Below are 21,557 nucleotides of genomic sequence, written 5' to 3'. Positions count from 1 at the left end.
TTTTCTTCCCAGATTGGCACCTGCAACTTTCTTCAGATACCTGCCCAGCACAGAGAGCCCCAGGTGCCAGGGAAATTAGGTCTGGAGGGGCAGCCAATGACTGACTGGCTCCCAGGTACGAAAATCGGCTCGGTTGCCTCCAATTAGGACAAACTTTGGGTATAATTTAAACTCCTGGGAGTTTGCCTAAGATCTCGTACATACTTGGCTCCTAAATCCTTCCCTGTCCTGCTCTCTCTGCTTTCTTACTAGTTTCTCCTGGGAGCATTTTCTGAAGAGTCACTTGCACTAAATCCTTGTCTCAGGGTCCCCTTCTGAGGACGCCAACTGTTATTAGGTTGCTAGGGCTGCCATAACAAAATATCACAACTTGGGTGGCTTAACAGAAATGTATTCTCTTACCGTCATGGAGGCTCAAAGGCCAAAATCAAGGTGCCAGTAGGGTTATGTTCCCTCTTAGACTCTGGGTAAGTATTTTCTTGCCTCTTTTCAGCTTCTGGTGGTTGCCATCAATCCGTGGCATTTCTTGGCTGGCAGCTGCCTCACTCTAATCTCTGCTTCTATTGTCACATGGCATTTTCCCTGTGTGTCTTTTATTTTCTCTCCTTATAAGGACACCCGCCATACTGGATTCTGACCCATGACTTCTGTACATCTGCAAGGACCCTACTTCACAAATAAATTCACATTCACAGGTACCAATAGTTAAGCTTTCCCACATGTCTTTTCTGGGGGACGTAAATCAACCCGCTGCAGGAACCTGAGACACACGAAGTCAGGGAGCTCACAGGGAGGGCCAGAGGATGAGTCTTGGAGACTGCACAGCAAGGAACACCGCCCAACCACAAAGGGATGGTTCCCAAGAAGAGCCACTCCTGCTTCATACGGACACCACAGCTTCAGTGGCCGCTGCTGCTGCGTGTATGAGATTGTAGAACGTCTGCCTTCCTGCCATTGAGAGCCAAGCCCTTCTGCGCTCAGGCAGATGTGAACTCTGTGTACCTGGCCCCAGCTTCTCCATGTTGCTTCTTTCAAAGTGAAATCTCAGGCGGGCAAAGTCCAGTTCTGAAAGCAGGGTTTTCAGCTTCTATCATGGGGATGCAGGACTCTTAAGATGAGGAATTCTTCTAGGATGGGAGGAATGTTCAAAATGCGCACTGTAGGCAGAGAAGGTGACAGAACACCCCTACGGTTCTACTCAGCGACAAGCTAGAATGCCTGAGGATGCATAGAAGTTTCTCTGTGTTGTTAGATATAAGTTTAATTCTTTTTTGAAAAAGAAGAAATAAACAATTTTGACTTGGGAAGCTTGTTGTAATTCTTTATACTTACTTAACATGCAGTTTGACTTACTCTTCCTCATCGTTGGTGGACGTTGACTTTACAGTTTATTATCAGACTAAAGAGCTGTGTGTGTTCAGCTTTTGGCTATGTAATTATTTATTACAAAGTCTTTAAAGATATTTATATTGAAATTATTTGAGTAGGAGAAGAAACAGGTTTGAAAAATTTAAAGAAAGGATTTCAAGTTTCATTCATGGTTTTTGGTGAAAACTATGTTTAAGCCTTTTATATAGTCCTTTCTGACGTGTATCTCTAGGTAAAGTAGGAAGATGTCATCTATAAATGCTGTACTGTTTCAGTGGAAGGGGCTTGGGATCTATTTGGGTTCGTGGTGTTGGTTTGGTTTGATTTTGTTTTTCATTTCACAGCACACGGTTTGGCAAATGGCAATAAGTATTTAATATTTGTTTATTGAAAGAGAAACTTTAGGATTCTTTGGGTCCTATTTTCTCAATTGAAAGAATTCAAAACTTGTCTCATGGAATTTCTTTGATCGAAATGGAGGTAATTTTTGAACTGTGTCATCTGTCTTGTCCCATAAACACACAAAAGGAAATGACTAAGTTTCAGGTTTTGATGGATGTCCAGGCAACTGTGGTCTTACTTTTGTTTAACAGGCAATATTCTGGAGCAGGCGTCACCAAATAATGGCCGAATCTGGCCTACCACCTGTTTTTGTACAGTCTGTGAGCCAAGTGTGGTTTTTACATATTTAAATGTAGAACGTAAAAAAGACTGTGAGTATTTCAGGGAGAGTTGAGGACACAGCTTCGTAGCCTGCCAAGCTGAAAATGTTTACTTTCTGGACTATAGCGAAAGTGTGCTGATCCCTGTATAAGAATACATCCAAATAATCTTCTCTATTAAAAGCATTCTGTTATCCCAAGAAATCAGTGTTAACCAAATGGGTTGCTACATTTTTCACCAAGAAAATCAGACCTAAAAGGAAAATAATTATATCTTGAGAAAATAAACTTAAAATGAAGAAAATATAGTCGGGATGATAAATTAAGACTACAGGATGCTACTCTACTATCTCTTTTCTAGAAATGCAGGTGGAATAACACTGTCCACCTTAAGGCAACAAAATACATACCAAAAAAGTGATTCCTGATGTTTGTATAACACCTGTAACTTTTCAAAGCTCTTCCATGATAGTATTTAATGTTTGATAGCTGTACTGTAACACAACTCACTTTTTTTTTTTTATTGTTTAGCACTGTGAAACTCAATTTTGTGTACATTCTTTATCTTTCAGGATGACAGGTATTCTGTTCTGTTGCTCAACCAAGAGACTTAGTTGGAAAACAAGAAATTCCTGGAATCACTACTTGCCTAAAGCTTTTTCTAGCTGGAGTCCGTGCTTGAGGCTCAAAGGTAGGAGAACAGTCTTGAAGTTATCTTTATTGCTTAATTTAGTAAACCAATGATATGGTTTTGAAAAAAATTTTCCTATATGCTCAAAAAAGTATTTTTTGTGTGTAGATATTATGTATGGTGTGAATATAAATATTACCACAAAGATTTTTACACCTGATGGGTAGAGTAATTTAAAACATGGTTATTTCGGTTATCAAGAAGAGAGTTTCAAATGGTGTGTTAAGGAATTCTGTTTGTGACCATTGTCTTATGTTGAAATGGCATAAAGTTCAAAGGCATGCTGATTTGACTTAGTTGAAGCTGGGAGATTATACATTCGAATCTAACATAGAAGGCATTTAAGGCATGACTTAACAGCAGCTGGTTTGGAGAAGGCTTCAAGGTTTTAGTTGATTGTTAGCTTAATGTGTGTCAGTGGCATGATGAGGTTGCAAAAGTGTTTGTGATCATAGGCTACAACAGTTTAGGTCAGGCAAGGTGATGATTCCTCTCTATTCTGTCAAGCCAAAGTTCTGGGTCAAATTCTCAATAACATACACTAATAAGAGTATAGAAGATTAGGAGTGGCAAAAAGGTTTTATGTTTTCTGTCAGTTCTAATTGTTTGTGACTGCCTAGAGAAATGGGTTAAGAAGGATTCTGAGGCCTTATTCAGGCCCATTGAGAAATGGCGCTGAGTTTATCTGTCCAGAGATAATACATTATCATTAATATATGTTCAAGATTGAGTGACAAAGGTGATGTACAGTGCTGGCAGAAGAGTTCAGCTCTCCCATCCCCTGCACATTTTTACTTCTTCTCGCTAACAGTAAAGCACCTGTTAAATTTTTCATATGCCTCTTAACAGTGCCATCTCTTAGAACAGAAGTAGGCAAACTATGGCTGGCAGGTTAAATCTGGTCCATTTGCCTGTTTTTATATTTTAAATATAAAATGCCACATTTTGAATTTGTTCCTCAACTTGTATTTGGTGGAATCTCACAAAATGCTGTAAATAAGTTTCACTTTTGTTGTCTCCAAAATAGTTTATAATTATGTATTTGCTTTGTTTGAGACCAATAGTTTTAGGCGGCTTATGGAGATAGCTCTTTAATGTCTAGTTTTTATAATGTTGATTAATTTTAATATAATTTTGTTTATCATGCTCAGAGGCTATATTCTGTATTGTTAGAGAACATGTTTACTATTCTGTGGTTTTCTGTGTATACTTTCAAATAGAGCTCATTAATGCTTAAAAAGAATGGCTTTATGTAGCAGATGAACATTAGTACATGGTTTTTAACTCAAAATTATTATGTCATTTAGTCCTTATTTATTTTAAAATGACTGATCTATCCTAGACAGACAGTAATGTGTGGGAACATCCCACAAGACCATATATATACATCCATTTATCTTTGTAGATCAAAATTTTTTTTCTGTGGCCTTACAATGAATTTACCAAGAGGACCTATTGAAGGTAGAAGGATTCTGGTTCTACTTGATCAGCAAAGAGTTAAGAGATGGGCTCTTAACTTGTCTGGCCAGCACAGCTTCTGTCTCTGATGTAAGATGCTGTTAGTGAGGACTTTGTTTTTACACCAGGTTCACAGAGCAAGAATTTGCTTAGCCACTTGCCTCCCTAAAAGATGGAATTACTGTAAATTCTACTTGGGCTTGGGATAGCTGTGTCTTCATGTTTATCTCCTTCGACATTTTTATGGGTGGATTGATGAAGCAAATTTGTTCAACTACATCGTCAAAACACATATTTCCATTATGTCTCATTGTAGTTTAAACTAGTTCAGGAAGAAAGTACTCAGTTTAGTTACACCAGGATTTTAGGTAGTTGGTATTCAAATTTCGTTAGTCATAAAGCCGTTATTCAAATGCCTTTTGAAGCAGGGACCATCATGTAGAACAAACAGATGTAAAGATGCTTGCTGGTCTAGCAGGGCAAGAGGGTAGGACAAAGGATGGAGAGCCTCAGAGATGGGGAGATCTCCAGTACCAAGGAGGGTGCAGGGAAATAGATGAGAATACAGATGCTTCAGACACTTGAAATAAAGATGTGTAGATAAAGATAGGGGGCTAATTAAAGATATGTGGATTATTATAAGATGCCTTAAAGTGTTTTTGTATAATAGTCAGTATAGAGTGCTGTAAAGGAGCACAGTAGTCATTAAAGATGCACATAAACCACTCTTTGTTTCAAATGATAGCATCAAAGGGGGTGAAGAATCTTTTATGAGAGTATTGTAAGCATAATTTACTGAGACTACCTGCTTTTAACTGCAGCCCCTGATTAAATTTTAAAATCGGAGAGAATTTCTGTTATTTCAATTTTTTGCCATAAAGTGAAACATTATTAATACTATTATGTTGCACTACTTCCACTTAGCACTTTCAGTGTATAACACTAGATCACACAATATTAGATATTAAAACTATGTGTTTGTTTTACTTTGACGCACATACCCAATTAAGGAAAACACAGTGCTATTTGCTAGAAATCATTCTGCTTCCTACTTTGTAGCAGTTGACCATTTTCCTCACAAAATTATAAAGGGGCATTTTAAAAACCATAAACCTAGACCCCACCAAAGTTTAAGTTTGTTGGAAATGATGCAGAAAATTCCATGGCCAATGACAGCAGAAGAAAAAGGTGACTCCAAGATGGAAGGCTCTTATAAATTAAATTCTTACAAGATATCAAATAGAAATAATGGGTCTATAAAGAATGACCTGCAATGATGTAGTCACTGGGGGAAAAAAAAGAGTTTGAACAAATGATGATATGGAACAGAAAAGCAATATATAAAAGGCCAGTGTCTAAAATGATCTGCAGCTTTCAAAATGCTCTAAAAATAATTTTTGTAAAGAAGGTTTTATGGATTGTTAGGAGGAAAAGGAAGCACTGGGAAGAGATGAGGCTGATGGTGTATCGATAACTAATGACAGTGAGGAAGAAGCTTACTGGATGCCACCTCTCTTTCTTCCTCCACCAGAAATTGTCTTCAAACTGAAATGGAAGGAGGAAGCAGGATGCCCAGGGGAGGGAGTAAACTGACTGTGTGGGGCTCCTTAAAGTAGATTTTCCTAAAGCTTCAGATGGCTTCTGTCCAGGGTGCCAGTTGTGGTTATAATTCTAGAATGTATCCCAGTCATCTACAAGGAATTCTGGAGGATGGGAGACGTGTTAGAAAATGAGAACTGAGTAAACCCTGTTAAAATTCTCCAAAGTGTAGAAAAATTCAGATTCTGGAAGAGACAGCCTAATAAGTTTGCATTAATTCCTAGCAAAATCAGCTGACTCGTTCTTTAAGTGGCAGATTGGGAGGCTTGGAAAGCAAAGCGTTTTTTCTGCAACCCACAGTAGAGGTTCTAAAAACAAGTCATACCAAACAAATCCCTTTTCCTTACCTGATAAAGGAGAAAAAGTTAATGTAGTAAAGGGTTTGGGGTTTTGTTGTTGTTATGTTACTGTTTTTAAATCTGTAACAACCATGATATTCTTCTGGGCAATGGTAAAAGGATATATTATAATATCTGTAGAAGCGTATTAACTTTTTGAAAGACAGAATCTAAAGCGTATTGATTACTGATCAGTACTAAAAGAGGTGTGATGGCTAATTTTATATGTCACCTGGTCTAAGGGATGCACAGATAGCTGGTAAAACATTATTTCTGGGTGTGTCTGTGAGGTTGTTTCTGAAAGAGATTGAGTATTTGAATCAGTCAAAGAGTCCATACACTGAGTAGAGAAGATTTGCCCACACCTGTGTGGGTGGTCGCCAGCCAATCTCTCGATGGCCCCAGTAGAACAAAAATGTGGAGGAAGGGTGAATTCCCTTTCTTCTTGAGCTGGGATGTCCTCTTCCTTCTGCCCTCTGATGTTGGATTTCAGGTTTCTTGGAACCTTGGACTTGAGACTTCAGTCCCAGAGTGGGAGTTACACCACTGGCTTTCCCAGTTCTTCAGCTTGTAGATGGCAGATTATGGGACTTAACCAGCTTCCATAACTGTGTGAGACAATTTCTATAATAAATTCCCTCTTATACATATGTATACGTTTGTACACAAATATATACGATGTGTCATAAGAGAACTGTATGGTTCTCCCATTGGTTCTGCTTCTCTGGAGAACTTTAGCTAGTGTAACAGGAAAGTGTTCTCTATAGAAATCCATTCATGACTCATTCCCTAGTCATATTATAATTTGTAATTTTATCAACTACTTAACTGAGGGCAGTGATTGTTCTATGCCCTTGACAGAAAGCTGGGAAGGACAGTTTGTTCATTAGACAATAGGATGAAGACTGAAGCATCTCAATCCTGAGTTTTACCACTTGCTGATTACTTGACTCTGACAAGTGACTTACCTTCTCTGAGCATCCATTTCCTCTTCTGTAAATGGGGACAATAATTAACTTATAAGATAATTAATAAACTGATAAAAAAAATGATACGTATAAAGTACACATGAGAGGGCTTGGCAATTTTAAATGTCCAATAATTGGAAGCTAATGATTGTGTTAGAAATATGGTCTAGGACAAGGAGCTAAAACAGTGGACATATAATATACCCAGAAGGTAAAGTTCCAGACCTGTGTTTAAAAGAAGTTAATTATATAAATACAGGCTGAGAACTTATGTGTGGAGAAGTCTCAAGAGCTTTACCTGTTTACAAATTCAGTGTCAGCCTCCCAGGTACCACAGTGAGCAAGCTGTCTGCAACTTTATTTTTGTCTCGGGTAGGAGGAACAGTATCCTACTTCTCTTGTGCTAGAGATGATCTCTTGTAAGAGAATTGTTTATTATGAGGGATAATATTTTGAAAAGGACATCGTAAATATAGGTTTGTGGCCAGAGGAGGTCGTTAAGATGATTAAACCTTGTCATTCAATCAGTAATCAAATAAAATGGAGATGTAGACGCTGGAGAAGAAATGGCAAAAGGGGTTTGGACCAGCTGGTCATTTACATACAGTGGAATACCACACAGTCGTGCAAAGGAATAAAGGCTCCATGTACACTGATATTGAAAGATGTCCAAGATATATTAAGTCAAAAAACCAGGTGCAGCATAGTGTGAGTATATTTGTTATATTTTATTTAAATAGAAAGGAATAAGCATCTTAACTTGCTTGGAGATTCACAGAGTTAAAACTTAGAAAGAAACGAAGGAAATAACTTCTCTATTGGGGGTGAGAACTGGGCAGAGGGAGGATAGAAAAGGGACTAGAGGGAAACTTTCTACTTCATCCCTGACTTGATGTGGCTCCCATAGAAGCAGACCCTGAGCTGACAATTTTCATCCAAGTAGCATTTTAGGAGGTGATCCTAGGAAGCGTAGCAGGGCAGCAGGGAAGGGAAGGAAGCAGTAGATGATGAATGATGAAACAGGTGACCACCATGAGCAACTGGAGCTTTATCCCACTGGCAACCTCTGGCAAACCGTGTGAACTGCACATCAGAGTGACCCCAGCAGTGGGCAAGGGCACCTCACTGATTGATGACTGCTTGGAGATGCGGAGCCCTCCGGCACAGCTGCACCTGCTCTCAGTCGCAGGCATGGAGTAGTAGACCTTGTACCCACAGCATCTGTTTCAATACCTTCTGCTGCTTTTTTGATTTTTGAACCAAGAGAAGGTATTCTGTTCCAAAAAATATTTTGAAAATTCAAATTTTGGGGAAAATAAAATAACCGCATATCATAAAATATTAGTGCTACTGACATACAGAAAGGGATTCGATTTATTTTTGGTCAGTTTCCGAAACACAAAACTAAAAGTTGTATTTCTTATCATAGAATAGCAGATATATCAGATAAAGTAGGAAGTGCTTTCTAATAATTAGATCTACTGCCTTATAAGGTCTTGATAATTACCTGTCACCGGACTCATATAATCAGAGAATAGAGCTTGCCCAAGAGTTGGCTTTTAAATTAACATTTATTTTTGGTGTTAAGCCTGAGGAATAAACAAGGTAGGTAACCTCCAAAAGCGGCCAGTGAGGATGTAGTTGTTTGTTATGCTAAACCCTTTGCGTGTATTTCTGATTTAATTCTCTCAGTATAACATCCTTATGAAGTGGTTAGTACTGGGATCCTAGGTCCACAGAGTGGCAAATCCCAGACTAGCGGGTAGTGGTTTAGATATCCACAGTGATCCTCTTCCTCATTGGTCCAGTGAGCAGCACCTTCTGACAGTTGGTTAGAAATGCAAAATCTCAGGCCCTGCTTCCGCTTTCCTGAATTAGAATCTGCATGGGAACAAGATGCCCAGGTGATTTTGTATGCCCGGTAAAGTTTGGGAAGCAAGTTTTACAATGTTTCGATTCCATAGCTAAGTAGTACAATTTGTTTTATTCCTAATGGACATATATTGGACTATGTTTAAACCGTATTTATTTTCAAACTGAATTCCCCACCCTAGCCATCATACCTGACAACTATATGCATCTTTAAAAATACCCTCGTAAACATATTGTGCTTGTGGGAGGAAGTAGATCATTCAGAACTTAAAATCCTTCTTTTCTCAAGTTTGAGTCCAGTGCCAAGTACTGATACAAATATAGTGCCCGGATGTCCTCTGCACCAACTAGGTGACCTGTTAAAATACTAGAGTTAGATCATTTTCTTCAGTTCATTATAAGCCTCACTCACAACTGTGAGACACTCTATTATGAGCTGAAACAATGGTACCCAAAAACATGAATAATACATAGCACTAACAATGCTTTTGGAACCATTATGGCATAGAATATTGTATCAATCCATAATTTGAAGATGGGACTAAATGGATCTTTCATCTCAAAGAGCTGCTGTGATGTGTCAATTTCCACCTGATGTTAATAAGAATATACTCTCACCAAAAATCCATATTAAAATATTTTATATAAGATGTACTTGCATTAATAGATATCTGCCATTTGTTACTAAATACAGCTGCTAAAAGAACCTCTTAAGTGCTTTCAAAATTTGTTTTTAAGACCTTGACATTGGATTGAGTAATAAGCATGATGGAACCAATCCTTCACTGTGAAAATGGACATAACAGATGAAATACTGGATGTTGCTTACTTCATTTTTGCTGGGTCAGATTGAAATTCTCATTGGCATTTGACACCCCTTACGTGACCACATAATCCATGATTGAGGACCTCAATATGGACATTAAATATTTCATTTTCATTAGACATTATTATTGTTCAGTATAGTTCAACTTTTGAGAATGTCATTCACATTTCTTCCTTGAACATGATCATCTTTCGTTGTGCACCTCTCCTGTAGTAGGGGAGGAAAATAAGGTAGCTCACTCAGTTATGTATCATTCTGGATTACAAATTCGTGTATCATTAACCGTGAATTCAACAAGTACGCAGTGATCTGTTTGATCTGAAATTGCATCGCTTTGTAAAGTGGTGCTTTAGGAGGATTAAATTAATAAATTGAGTAAGTCTTCAATATAAGTGAAATCTGGCACCTTCACCTGCGCATAAATAAATAAATCCACTGTTTACATTGTTCACCTTTGACTTCATTTTCTCCATCATCATCTTGCTGACACTAACTGTTCCTCCATTTGATGGAATCAATATTTTAAATATGAATCAAAATGCAAAGCAGGGGGGAGCTTAGGCACACGTAAGTTTGCAATAATTTTTTTCTAATGGCTTTGAGTCATTTATCTTAGTCTGAAAGGTTTTTGACTAGTGGTGAGAGAATCAGTCATTTTCATTTTTTCTCTAAGTTGCTTTTCATCTTCAAAAACATCTCTTTATTGTTGTATTTAAATAAAAGGTGCTAAGAGAAAACTGCATGGAAAAATGCCACTCTTTATTATTGTTTTTGTTATTTTGTAGAATGAATCTGGAACATGATCACTATGCTGCTTTGGTATTGTAATCAGTAAAATACAGTTTCTTTTCCCAGAGGTTTTTAGTATTTGATCTCCATCATGACTCTCTGTTTTCTTTATTCTTGGAGGATTCACCTGTGAGAAGCATTCTAAATGTTAAGGCAGCCTTACAGACGAAATTTTAAGCAACAACTTTAAATGGCTAGTTCTTTGAGGAGCAAGTCATGTTTGAAAATGCATAATTTGCATAGTTAGGATGTTTTATTTCTCCATTTACCTGCTGATTTTTTAACCATGCCATGTATGGTAACATATTTCCCAAAATGTAAGCAGACGATGAACATTGCCTTGGCATGCTCAGTGAAGTCTAGAAGTTTTGGAATAATCTGGCCCTCAAAACTGTCTAGAACCTGAGTTGCTATTTAGAGAAATGGTCAAAATTTATTTGTTTACAAGAAATAAATTACTTTCTGTCATCTGTGGAATTTGGATTCTAAGTAATCTTGATGTCCTGAGAGCTGGTTTCCACCAGCACAATCGAGCTGAATGACATTCTTTCTCCCACTGACCACTGTATTCCAGAGCTTTTGCAGCTGAGATGGGGTACCTTTGATTGCTTCCCTTATAAAATGCACAGTTTAGAGATTTGAATGCAAAACTTTATTTGCTAAAGGAGGAAAAGAGGCTTTACATTAAAACCACAAAATCAATTGCTTTTTAACAGACTTGACTAACTCCAAGAGAAGATAAAATGCAAAACATCCAGACTCGGCAGATTTCCCCCATTTATGCAGTCTCATTTGACCTTTTGGTTACTTCCTCGCTCACTTTTACATCACAGCCTTTGCCTTACCTGCTGGTCTCTCCCTTCCAGTTCGCACCCTTGCCGCCTTTAAGTGGATTCCTAGTTTGTCATTCAGCAGACCAACGCCAGGCTTCATCTCTCCCTCCTGCCCCTCCCGCGCGGCACCCCTCCATCACTAACACATGCCGCTATTACTTTCAGGCCACGCAGTGTCACCGTCTTCATGCTTTTCCTCGCACTCTCCCAGCTGATGTCCGACATCCTTCATTTCGCAGCATCTGAGCAGAACCACAAGATGACAACTTTAGGATCATAATGCGAATTAGTTATGCTCTCACCATTTCCCATTCTCATTAAATCATTGTCAGGACAGTGGATTCATGGGGTACCATTTCCTGTTCTCATTACAATTTTTGTCACAGGAATGAGGTATCAGAATTTCAATGCTTCGCGTAGTCTTTGAAAAATAATAGTTACCTCTGCTGCTTTGAGCTTTGTTCTTTTCTTTTTTTTCCTCTTCTGCATTTGGTTCAGCCCTGCCCCCTCTTCCCTGCCTATGTGTGGCCTTGGCAATTAGAAGATGATTAAGTGTCTTGAATAGGGCAGAAGTTAGGATATCACAATGACAGGTTAGCGTTAAAACTTTGCCTTTCTCTTTTCCGTGACAAAACTAAACCCAACATTGCCACATGCTTTGCACAAAAGTTGGAGAATGTACACGTGGTCATTTCTTACTTGAGTGGTTTATTAGTATTCTTTTCTCATTTCATTTTCACTCTCCTTCAACTTAACAAATACACTCTTTGTCCTTAAAGCAAAGACCTATCGTTCACATTTTTTAAATGATGCCAAATCTATGTTACTTTTAGAAAAAAAATTCTTACTATTCAAATATACAATTTGAATAAATTACTTTATTTCCCCTCCCTGCTGATCCTAGCTGCCTTTACCAAGGTTTGTTTTACAATTGATGGCTTTGTTCTTCCAAGACAGTTACACGCTCTGTTTGGGTTCAGGTAGAAGTCTTACAAACACTAAGTAATGATTTGTTAACTAAACGCTCCTGAAGCTGTCTGTCAGCAACCCCTGCAGCATAATAGTGGTTTCTCCTGCCTGCAGTCACTTCAGGGTGCTCTGATTAAATGCAAACTTTGGAAAATCCCAGAGAAGTGCAGGGACCATGGAAATGCTAGAGAAATGCACACTCTTCCCTTTGGTAAAATGCTATTGCTATTTTGCTTTTGTTTTTAGTTTGGTTCAGACTGTTACAATATATGAGAAAAACAGAAGTTATTTCACTGTTATCCGATCATGGACCCCATTTGTAGAAAATGTCTTAACTTGTATGCTAAAAGCTAATTTTCAATCCTTGTCCAATTCAGAAGAGGGAAATTGAGGTCAACTTGGTCAGTAGGGAGTCAGTTTTTTAACTTGCCCCTAGTGTGTCACTTTGTATTGTTTTCATTTGATGCTAATTTTTCATATTTCTTTTTGGATTATATATTTAATTTCTTTCCATTGTGGCCCAGCACAGTGCCTGAAATATACAGGCATACAATCAATGTTTGCTCATGGAAGGGAGTGTCAACTGAAATAAATGCACAGCCTAAAAGTTGAGAGTTATGTTTTATTTGGCTGGAGGACTCGAGGCGGGAGGATTCTGAGGGACCGCTCAGAAGAGGTAGGGGAGGAGCTAGGATATATAGGAGCTTTACAACAAAGACCAGGTAGTTGGAACAATAAAGATTACTTGTTATTTATCTTCTTTAAGAGCAGGCATCTCAAGTTAAAGAATTTAGTGCTTTTCTGTGTATGAGAGGAAGCAAACATTTGGGCTCATTGAATTCATTCCTTTGACAAGCACCTAGCTATTTAGGACCAGTATCTTGTCCTTTATTATTCTGAGTCCCCTTAGGGTGCACCTTCGTGAGTGGCTGCAGAGGCTGGGCTGCAGGCTTGTCTTCACTGGGGGGTGTGGGCAGCCACTGATAACTTGATGGTTTCAGCATTCTTTGTTTACTGATATGGTTTGCAGTATTTTTCCTTCACAGGAGAAAGGAATGGAGAGATACAGTGGGATAGGTTAGAAATAAAATAGCAAAACTTGAAGGTGAAATGATTTGCAGATAACACTTGTATTGGTTCATGGTAAATCTATTGAGTTTTATTTAAATTAGTAACTTTCTATTCCTGCTTGACTTAGCGTTTTCATTAGAAATGGCTGTTGATGTTAACAAATATCTTCTTGTAGTCCATGAACGTTATCATAAATCTGTTTTCCTCCTTTAATTTATTAAGGGACTATTTGATAGACTTTGCTGATACTACATCACTTGGTCAGTCACATGCGGTAGTCTCGGATACACTGTTGGATTTCATTTTAAACATTTTATTTAGAATTTTGCATCTGTCTTTAAAAGTGAGTTAATATTGTAGTCTTGTTTCTTTTGTGATGTCTTTGCGAGGTTTTGGTATTAACACAAACTCGGTTCCATAAAATGGCTGGGGAAGAATTTTCATATTTTTTTTAAAAGTTTGTGTAACAATGTATATGTCCTTAAAGATTGAAAAGAGTCAGCTTTGAGAGCATCTGGAACTAGAATCTTTTTCATGGCACATTTCTAATCACCATCTAATGTCTTAAAGGATAAATGGTCTACCCAGATTATCCTTTTCTTTGAGAAGTAATTTTGTTAAAATGTGTTGGGCCAGGTAGTCACCCATTTTCTCTAGGTTTTCTAATTAGTTGCCATAAAGTTTCAGGCAGAAGAGCCTCAAGATTTGTTTCATTTCTCCTGAATGTCTGGGTTGTATGCCCCACTTCTCATTCTTACTTGTATCTATTTTTATATTTTTTCTTTTTGTACCAATCATAATTACAAGAAGGCCATCTATTTCACTAGCCATTTTACAAGACTCAATTTTCAATTTTATTTATTCATTCTACTTCATATTCACTTTCTATGTCCTTAATTTTAAGTGTATCTTGGTTTCTTTTTGTTTATCTTGTTCTTTTACTATTTCTTAAGGTACTACATAATAGTTTTATTTTTTGTCTTCTCTAATAATGAAGACTTTTAAAATTAGAACTAGTCCTAATAGTATGGTTTTCACTGAACCCACTAAATTTGGGATGAAATAGTCTCCAGCTCAGTATTTTTTAGATTGTATTTAATTTCATTTTCTAGGAAATATCTAGAAAATTTATTTTTAAATATAAAATTATTTTGATCATCTTTTGTCTATATCTAATTGCATTAGACATTTGTATTGGTTTATGATTTTTAAAAAGCATAGCCTGAAAATATAACTCTAGTTGAAAAAAATGTAGTAAATATTTTTAATGGTTAATTTTTATAAATAGTACATGGACATACAAAAACATATTCTCTATTTGATGGATGAAAATATCTCTGTATATTTATTAAATCAATTTATTAATCAAGTCCTCTATGTCTTTACTTATTTTTAATTTAGTAGATCTATTCAATTCTTTGAGGTCTATTGAAAATTCTATTTTATTTTTATAAAAATCTTGCATAGCAAATAGTTTTTGCTGTAAGTGTTAGTTGTTAGCTTGTTTGGAAATGCAAATGTGTTACAAGTGCATCATAAATTGTCCCTCTTTACGTTTCATAATGTCCCTCTTTATCCTTCTTCCTGCTTTCACCCCTGAATTCCTGTCTGCTGTGTGTATTACTACTACAATACTTGCCTTTTGTATGTATTCATGGGCATTCTTTGCACATCCTTTAAAAAACTGATTTATTTTTATTGAAGTATAGTCAATTTATAGTGTTGTGTTAATTTCTGGTGTAGCATTCTTTATTTTTGTTTAACATTTCCTGTCTTAAATGAGAACTAGTATATAACTAGGGTTCTTTTAATCCAGTGACGTAATCTCTGCCCTTTGATAGGAAAAGTCAATCATTCACATTTAATTTAATGACTACTATATTTAATTTTGTTTCCTCCAAAACTAAGCATCAGTTTAAGTGTATTGGTAATGCAGAGAATGCAATCAGATTAGTGTTGGGTTTAGTACCACTCCCACTTACTAAGGGCCCTCACTGGACTTCACTATCATTCTTTAAAGAACCAACTCAACATAGAGCTGGTTCTAGGCTGTTCTTCTTATTAACCATTATTTATATTATTATTCCTAGCATTTATTGAGTTCTTGTGTTTGACAACCCTCTAAGCACATGGTATACTTACAATACCCTATAAGTTTGGAATTACCATATCCCCACTTTTATAGGTAAGGAAATAGAGCACTGAGAATTTCCATAATTTGCTGCAGAATACACAACAAGTGCAGGGTAAAGCAGGATTTAGAACCCAGATACCAAGTCTAGAGGCTTGGTTCTAATTGCAATGATTCCTTACATCAATTTTAATTTTTCACTTTCCCACTGTTGAGGTCATATATTGAGGGAAACATTGTCATTACATGAAAAGATTCCCTATGGACTGGCCAACTAACAAAATAACTTTGCCTCTAAACATTTGTCCCCAGTGAACACAGATCTATGCTGGCCTTGGGAGCATCTGAGTCAGTTTAAGAAGTGGTAATCTCTAATTGCTAACAGCAGAAACCAATACTGGCGAACTTAAGTTTTAAAATTTAATCAGAGATTTTACCAGGTAGCTCATAAGATGGATTAAAGCCTGCAGGGCAAGTAAGGTCCAAGGAGAGCTCTTCTTTGCTTGATTTGTTTTGCCTATTTGTTTATTTTTGTACCCCATTATAAGTCAGCTGTGATAGGAGCCAGCCATACAATGGTAAGCAAGTTATACTTCCTATCTTTGAGGAAGGTAATTCTACTTCAAAAATTCTGTCGGGGAGTTTCCAGTAATCAAAGGAGAGTAGCCTAACCAAACAGTAACAGCAACAGCCTAACTTACGGACTTCGTGGATTGCACTAGGCACTGTTCCGAGCCCCCGTCTCATTTGTTCTCACAGCAACCTATTACTCATACCCATTTTACAGAAGAGCACCCTGAGGCTTAGGACTCAGGATTCAAACCCAGGCAGCCTGACTTCTATTTGTACTTTTATTAAAGAAAAGAATGCTTTAGATAAATCTGTGGATAAGAAGATTTAGAAATAACATGAGTCATTATCCTTTTTAGATTTGGTAGCACATCTTAGCATTATCATCTCTGGAGTTTTGTCAGTATCTAGCATATGAATAATATATTTCTGGTCCTGCCCAGCATTCCTTTCTTTGGATTACAGCAAATCTAGTATAGCAAGATTTCTTCCCCTTAAAGTTGATGGCTTTTCAACATCTCCAGCCACTTTGTTGTTCTGGAAGAAAGATGGTCCAGTATTAAGTCCAGAATTTGAATTCTTCTTATTTGCCCTACAGATAGACATTAAGTTTTAAAGAAAAAAAATTAATCTCTGTGAAAAATGCTCCTAACATACATACAGACGGCAGATTACAAAATATTGTGTGTATTTCTGTTTCCATTCATACTTTATATAAACAAACAAACATACACACACGTGCATGCAGATATTTTAGAGGATGCATGAAATTCTTCATACTAGTTATCTCTGAAAGTACTTTTGTAAGTGGTTTTTACAGTTTTTATTTCTTCTTGTATGTATTTCTACATTTCCTACTATGAAAAGACTTTTATTAATAAAAGGAAAATAATTTTTTAAAATAATGAATTATTTTTAAAAGTGTATGCCCATTTCAAAAGGTATCTTACTTTGTAGCGCAATAAAACTTCCTAGGCACATCAGAATACAAAACTACCCTGCCTTATACGACTATTTATTCCTTTACCAGTTTTGCAACTGGTATTATCTGTCTGAGATGAGCTATAGAGCAAAGGCTCAGAGAACAATCACTTTTAGACCTCTCTCCTTTTCCTCGGCAACAAATACTTTGTGCACTTAGTTTCTGAATGTCTCCCTTCATGGCATGAGAACTCTGTCTTCTGAGCCAAGTATGTACATACAACAGCCCTTCCTATACCTACCGTGAATTCCCCATACCTTACTAGGTCAATGGGGACAAAATGGTTAATCTTTAAAAACTGTCACTGAGAGTCTTACTCTACCCATCTCTTTGAATACATGAGTTTACAAGGAAAATTCAGTGTTAAATTCAATGCTGCGACAGTTACACAAGATTTACCAATGTCTTTTAAATTAAAGATTTCCATACTTGCTCTTGCTAAAATAAAACTATCATTTTCATTTTTTCAGAAGTAAATATAGCCCAAGAGAGGACGACAGTAATATTTGCAAGCATTTATATTAGAACCACATTTCTACTTTTGGAAGTCAGTATATTGTTGGGGCACCCTAAATTTCCACTGACTTTCAAATAAGCTGCCTGAAATTACTAATATTATGGTAAGGGAATCTTCCTTTTGAAAGCATGTGCCCATAAGAGTTCTAAATTCAGTGTAGTATGATGACTTGGCAGGATGGAGCTGTTGCCTGAAATATAATAACAAGGAAGGAAACCAGGAGAAAGATGCCTCCATTAAATTTTCCATCTAGTCCGTATGTTCACACTATTAAAATGGATTCAATATTTTCGTCTGTTTTCCACACACAAACCTTGGGGCTAACCACCTCAGCTCAGTTTAAATAACTTGAATTCTAACATTAAAATTGAATACATGTCATTTCCCCTTCAAATATATCTAGTCTCTCAACATGAAAGCTGTTTAAGTCTTTCAGAGCTTTTACATCTGATTTGAGAATTTGATGCAAGAATTCAAATCTTAGTACTTGAAAGTTCTAGCAGGCGAAAAGGATCGGAAGTCCTTGGAAATGACTTCAAAAGTTCATTCTCTTTTATGTCCAAAGACATGGCTGACATCTGAAGAATAAAATTAGAGTAACAATAAACCCAATTCGGGGGAATTTAGGTTCCAGGTGGGACAGAGATGTGCTCTGAAGAATCCTCAGGTGGATGTACCTCTCCCAAAGAAAGCTGAATTCTCTCCTCTCAGCAAGGTTAGAGAGTGCCATGATCATTTCTGCAGCAAGGAGAATCTGACCAAGCAAATAATTTACAAAAATTCATGACTATAGGAAAGAGCTTGAGAGCATGCACTCTGAAGTCAGAAGAATCTGATTTTCCATCAAGTGGACTCTGGCCACTTGATGAGTAACTTAAAATCTTTATGCCATAAGGTTTAATAGTTACTGTCCCTCAGAGATATGAATGAAATGACATAATCCATATAGCAGATTTATCACAGTGCTGCTGTATATTAATTTGCAGCCATTATTATTAAGTTATTATTGCAAATAAAACAAGTTCGCATTTCATATGTTCCTAAGGGAGATTTCAGATTTGCACGTGCAAATGTGAGATACTTACTGATAAATGTGTTGAAATAATTTTCCAAGTCTTGTTTTAATTGATTTTTTATAAGACTTACAATTGTAGACTTGGCTTTAAAAATAGTTCCATTTCCCGTGACCCCTGCTAAACTGTTGATGCTGCTGTTTTGTGAGGAACTAATTGCTTCTTTGGGTCTAAGGAGAGAGAAGGGGTGGGGTCAGTGTATGAGGACTCATCTTTGAATTAATATCACCATCCAACCCTTTCAGATAACTCATCTACAAATCAGCCTACTCCCTGCAGATACTGATGTGTACCCTGCCTTTCCTCTCATATTCCCCTCCTGCTGTAACAGAGAAATACTAACTTAGAAAGTTTGGAAGATAAGGTAAAATATGGACCTGCCCTGTTGTTATACAAATAGGATACTTTGGAGGAGGAAGATTAGAAATAGAATGAGAAATAAATAGGAAGTTTCTAAAACTTACGTCAGACTGGAAATCTATCCATTTACAATCATTTTTATCATCACCCAGATTTCCGTGATTATGTTTTATTTCTATTTTTGCAGTATTTACTGAGCATTTATTATGTTCCTCTGAATGCTTTGGGGTTTAACTCATTTAATCCTCTTAACTATGGGGTAGATATTAACTATTATTATTCCATTTAACTGATGCATAAACTGAGGTGGGAAGCAGTTCAGTAACATTGCTCAAGGAGAATATGTAGTAGTCACAGAGCTGGGACGTAAGTGGAGGCAGTGTTCTTAACCCCTACACTAAGTATCTGGTGGGGGTAGTTACAGTTATAGTTTGGCAAATAAGTGAGTTATAAGTAGAGAAATTTAATAAATTTACAGCTATTATAGATAGTTACGTTCCTTCCTTTTGATTTATAAAAACGAGAGAAAAAATTATGTGTCTTTTATGATATCGTTTGAAATCTGGCAATACTTTTAATTGGTGACTCTGCCCATGAAAGTGCTCTGGAGAAAAGTGAACCTTCTGTTACTCAGTAATTGCTATTTTTCTAGCAATATGAGATAAGGACAATGAGGTTTGGAAAAGAAAATGCTGATTTGGGGAAATGAAGGGTCTATATTTTTCTTACATTGACCTACTCTCTCTAAAAAAAAAGTCTCTATCCTAAAGGTTTATTATTATTTTTAATATTAGTCTATAAATAGTTGATTCTTCTCAAAATCTAAAAGGAAAGGGAAATTATTTTCTCAGATTTCTGTGATGCCAGATAAATTACCTCTTATCCCATGCCTGAAATGTTTTGAAATCTGATGACAGTAAGAAAGAATTCATTTAGATTCAATTGGGTATTAAATGATAAATTTTCTATTTGCATAAGTTTGGCTTCTTTAACTTTATATTTAACATGTCAGTTTTTAATGTAATTAATCCATCTGTCTGTTTGTGCTTGTAGAGTCCTTTTTAAAAGAGCGCATTTCAGAATAGAATGTACTTAACTGAATGCAGAGCATAAAATAAAGCTCGCGGGAATGAGCATTTTAAGTTTCACTTAAGGTTATATATGGTAATCTGTGTCTGTTCAGTCACATTAAATAGACCCCAGAATAATATTCTCAGATAAATACAGAATTTTTTATTAATCAGTGTAACTTTGTGCAAATCAAATTCCCTTCCTCCCTCCCTATTTTATAGAAACAGAATGGTAATTGGGAAAACAAAGTATATTTTAAATAGCTCAAAGAGTTCTATATCTCACCCATGTAGTGAGACAGTTGCATTTGCTTGTGTTTGTGCAAAATAGTGAGCTGTTTAGAATACAGACAGTCCTTGCTTTAGAGAGGACGCAGTGCAGGAGTTTCAGTTAACTCGATGCCATGCAAAGCAAGGATTGCCTGCATTCAAATATTTTTGTTGAATTTCTGTTATGTGTCTGGAGTTTTGAATGTAAAATTCTGTATAGTTTTGGTTAGAGGTGATAAGAAATTGATACTTCTTTCTTTAGGTGGGTGGGAGTCAGAACCAGTTTTGCCTAAGCTTTTGTCGTGTTACAGAGTATCTCGCTATGTTAATATGGATGGTGAAATTTTTTTTCCTTGAAATCTTTAATGCTTACCTAATTCCTCATTGAGTGTGGGTATATAACAGGATAAAAGCTTTGCTGACATCAGTCATCTGGATGTTTAGCATTCTGGAGGCAATCTAGTGATGGGTTAAAGTTTTCATTTTTCGTTCGTATGATTTGGTCTTTTGCATACAATTATCAGGAAGAGATCAGGAATTAAGTTATATTTGGTAAGAATTCTTAAATTTTAGTCAAATAAAACATCTCAAGATATTTCTCATAATTTTTAAAACGTCCTGAATTACTATTATTTGCTTGTCTGTTAAATTTCATTCCCCTATTTTTGAGTCCATGTTTGTATTTAAAGGAAAGTAAGCTTTAATAACTACCTGACTTCCCAGATTTTAACATTTCATGACTGCTTTTTGGCCCTACATAGTGGATTTCACTCCACTGTCAAATCCTTCTATGCATCTTCGAGTTTCCAGAATGAAATACACAAATAGTGTTTGTCTTTTATCATAACACATTCCAGAAATGTTTGAGGTGCTGAATATCATAAAGTTGATAATATTTTCAGCTAAGAACAATGTTATAATTGGCCAGGAACTCAATATCAAACACATTATATTGAGTAATAATATTTTGAGAAAGATCAGATGTAGAATCTCAGGGAATTAAAAATAATAAATACATTTGCCAAGGCATAGAATGGTTATTCAGGTACCTGATATTGTCTAATTTTTGGTGTCTCCAACTTTATGCATTTTCATTCAAATTTCCCATTGTTTTCCATATCTACTTTTCAACTCTATTAT

General features: G+C 36.5%; 1 long non-coding RNA gene across 5 annotated transcripts in view; it reads left to right on the top strand.

Moving 5' to 3' along the window:
* LOC106729852 overlaps window positions 1–21,557 on the top strand; it is a 659,616-nt gene that overhangs the window by 363,873 nt on the left and 274,186 nt on the right. For all 5 annotated transcript variants that reach the window (XR_001366270.2, XR_004311954.1, XR_004311953.1 and 2 more), the window contains one exon: window positions 2,603–2,721. This is a non-coding gene — a long non-coding RNA (uncharacterized LOC106729852). The remainder of the gene's footprint in view (window positions 1–2,602; window positions 2,722–21,557) is intronic.

Source organism: Camelus ferus, chromosome 17, assembly GCF_009834535.1.
Source record: "Camelus ferus isolate YT-003-E chromosome 17, BCGSAC_Cfer_1.0, whole genome shotgun sequence".
NCBI classification, from domain to species: Eukaryota; Metazoa; Chordata; class Mammalia; order Artiodactyla; family Camelidae; genus Camelus; species Camelus ferus.
This window is presented reverse-complemented; position numbering and strand designations above follow the sequence as displayed.